Raw genomic sequence first — 3,803 nt, forward strand, 5'->3', positions numbered from 1 at the left:
ATCCACTATTTTACTTAAAATTATTCTTAACAGTTTTGTCTTTCTGTTTTGCTATTAATTCATCATGTTTTACCAAATTTCATTCTTTTGAATAAAATTACATTAAATCTATCTAGCTACTGATATGCATTGTCAACTTTCCTATATTCAGCTAAACAAATGAATTATACAAAGCCTCAAGTATCTGTGTAAGGCTCTGAACCTCGGCCTTTTTTTTTTTGTAAGCTGGCAGGTCTGGGGCTCCACACCCTTGATCTTGGTGTTATAGGAACAAGTTCAAATCCAGTAAGCTACAAGTGAGCTCCGCCCCCTTAACTGCCTTAATTATCAATTATCTCTGTCTTCAACAATCTTGCAATAACAAAAAAAGCCACCGAACCATAATTTACCTCATTCATACAGGACGAAAAATAATAAAAACTAAAGTGAGTTTGAGACCAGTTGCCCCACTGATCCTGAGCTATTCTATGGTTTTCTGTGGTACTTTACAGTCTTATAGAAGAACCTCATTTTGTACCCTCCAAAGTTTTCTGTGGAATCATTCACATTAAAAAACTAATGTCTACTGCTTACAGCTGACTGAAAGCCAAACATTCTTCAAGGATTTACTCTACTTCATATGGGCTCCAAAAGAGACAAACATTCTCTAAGATATTGTAGAAACTAATGCAGCCAGAGAAAATGCTTCCACTTTTCTTTCTTCTTTTTCTTATTTGGATCCCCGTATCAGCGGCTGGCTGATACGGGGATCCAAATCCTTTCCTTTCTTTTTTTTTTCCCCCCGTATATATATATATATATATATATATATATATATATATATATTTTTTTTTTTTTTTTCAGTTTGAAAGCACTTTACTTAACTAAGCAGATTGCAAAAGCAATCATGGCAGACATCTTACTTAGCTCATCCTTCTAATAAGCCTATTGATCTGGTCTTCCCTGATGCCAGCACCTCCACCTTCCACAGAATGGGTGGTCTTTTTTTCATTCCACCTTGTGGAGAAGATAGTGTGAAGGGCCACAGGAAGATATTTGCTTCTTTGAAGCTCTTTCCAACAGTATAGATCTCATGAATCAGATTCTCCATGCAGATGATGCCATATTTACCAAGAGATTGAGCAATCCAAGTGTCATCTGTCTAGGCAATTCGCTTCTTATTGATTTTGCCTTAACCACGCTTGTAGATTAGTTCATTTCCTGACTTCAGGTTTGGGTACCCCCAGGCAATACATGGTTCCACAGTCCTCAGCATGTTAGCTGACGCCTTGTTGAGCTTAGCAAGGGTGCCGCTGAAGATCTGGTGAAGGCAAAGAAGCTGCACCACCCTTTGGATCTTTGGGCTCACACCATCGATCCTCTGGTCCTGATGACAAATGCCAATTTGCGTTCTGCAGGTACACAGAAGTTGCCAGCTTTTCTTGCCATCCTAGCCATACGAACCTCAGCTCTGTACATCTGCCTATGCTCCTTGTGACAGTGCTTAGCTTTTTCATAGACAAGCTTCCTCCTCACCTTTCAAAGCATCTTTGGGGCAAACTTCTTCCTCAGGCGCTTGACCTTCAGCTCTGTGAAATTCCTTCACTTTTTCTTAAGGGTTTCTGGCACAGCAGGAACCTGCTTTTTCTTCACTTCGACACCCTCCATGGTTCCAGCCAGAGAAGAGGAACTGAATCCTTTCCTTTCAAAGTGCTACATTAGTGGACAGTGGCTGCTGCAGTGCTGAGCACGGAACTAAGGTATTAGAGGTCATGCTGAGAGAAGCTCAAGTTCTGGTTCACACAAACAGGAGAGACTGCACTGAGTTGAGGCCCAGAAAGGCCATGCCTTAGGAATAAGGATCGCACTGATGAAAGGCCATGCTGCTCTGGGATGAATCACAAGAGAGAAATAAGCCTGTTTTAATCAAGTATAAAACCCAATATAACAAATCAGAATGATCTGCCAGTCATTTAACCACGTACCAGAAGAAAACTCAACATTCTTTAAAGGAGGACAACACGATTTACTTCTTGCATGGCCTCATACAAAATGTTCCGCATAAGACAAAAAATGACTAGATGTGTAGAAGAAAAGCAGTCACAGTGACCAGATGTTGGAATCTGGACACAAGGGGCTTTAAAACTCCTGTCATAAATATGTTCAAGGACATAGGAAAAAACCATACTGCGCGGAGATGCAAACTCAAAGCAGAACAGTGGAAACTTTGATAAAAAATGAACCACATGGAAATCCAACAAACAAAAAGGACACTATCTGAAATGAAAACTTCAGTGGATGGGCTTAACAGTAGATCCAAAACTGCAAAAGAAAAGGTCAGTGAATCTGAAGAGAGAACAACAGAAATGATTCAATATGAAGACCAGAGAGAAATAAGATATTATTTAAATAAAAAAGTTTGAGTCTCAGTGACTGGTAGGACAATATCAAGTGAAATTAGAGTCACAGAAGGAGAGGGAGAGAGAAAATGTGGGGAAAAATCAAGAAAAAATGGCTGAAAATTTCCCAATTTGGGTGAAAAACATCAACCTACAGATCCAAGCTCAGCAAACCCCAGGAGGATAAACACAAAGAAAACACCACCTGCATCACAGTTGACCAAGTGCTCACAATTACGTAATTTACCCACTGGCTAGACAACACTTTAGTCAGGCTTTTCTTCCCCACTCAGGCCCTGATCTTTGGCTTGGCCCGAAGCTTGGTCAAGCACTAAGGTGCAAAAACATCTTCCTGTAAGAATCATTCTGAGGATCAGCCAACCACAGAGAGAAGGATTTCCTGCTGAAATGCCCTGATTTGGCACCTGCTTCACCCTGCTGCTTGCCTAATCTTCCTGCAAGCCCCGCTTACCCCTCCCTGTAAAAGAAAAGCCTGTCTCTGTTTTTTTGGAGCACTCTCCCTATTGTGATAGACTTTATAAATAAGATCTTTCCTTACCTAAGCATGGACATAGTCAAACAGCTAAAAACTAAATATAAAGAGAAAAACCTTAAAAGCCAATAGAAGAAACAATAATACAAATGAATGCTGACTCCTCACTAGAAACAACGGACACCAGAAAATATGGGAATGGCAGCCTTAAAATGCTGAAAGGAAAAAACTGTGGATCTAGAATTCTATATCCAGTAAATAAATGCATTAAAAATGGGCAAAATAAAGATAATTTCAGAAAACTAAAAACTGATATAATCCATCACCAGCAGACCTATATGACAAGAAATGCAAGAACAGTCTTCAGACTGAAGGAAAATGATTTCAGATGGAAATTAGACCAGTGGGAAGGAATGAAGGACACTGGGAGTGATGGACACGTGTCCTTTTCGGCTATGTGGAGAGATACACCGTGTGGCATCTCAGAAATCTCCACACTAAAGATAAAACCAACATGTGAGCCATACAGGGCAGCTGGTTTTCAGCTGGACAGTCCCAGATTGGAATCGTAGCTGTACCACTGCCAGGTAAATGACCACGGCCAGGTTTGCACATTTGTCATAATCCAACAAGTACTTCGTGAACATCTATGTGCGATGCACTGTTCTAGGCTGGGGATTTAGCAGTGAACAGAACAGACTAAGTCCCTGTCTGCACAGTTTACAGTGTGGTAGCAAAACAACTTCCAGCTTAAGTCGCCTCCTCTGCCACAGATGGAACCAGTCAGAGTCACTGTGGAGATTAAGTACACAAAGCACGTAAAGTGTGTAGCAAAGCACGCAGTACATTCAATGAAAGTCACCACGGCACTTTTTTATTATAACAATTCTCATGCTTCCAAGTACTGCTCTTTATTTACACGTCAGAGTGAA

At 40.5% G+C, this 3,803-nt stretch overlaps 1 pseudogene; it reads right to left on the minus strand.

Annotated features, from left to right (window-relative positions):
* Nucleotides 1-902: 902 nt before the first annotated feature.
* On the minus strand, nucleotides 903-1,647 carry LOC134389354 (large ribosomal subunit protein uL30-like; annotated as a pseudogene).
* Nucleotides 1,648-3,803: the final 2,156 nt, after the last annotated feature.

The sequence above is a fragment of the Cynocephalus volans genome, chromosome 10 (assembly GCF_027409185.1).
Source record: "Cynocephalus volans isolate mCynVol1 chromosome 10, mCynVol1.pri, whole genome shotgun sequence".
NCBI lineage: Eukaryota > Metazoa > Chordata > Mammalia > Dermoptera > Cynocephalidae > Cynocephalus > Cynocephalus volans.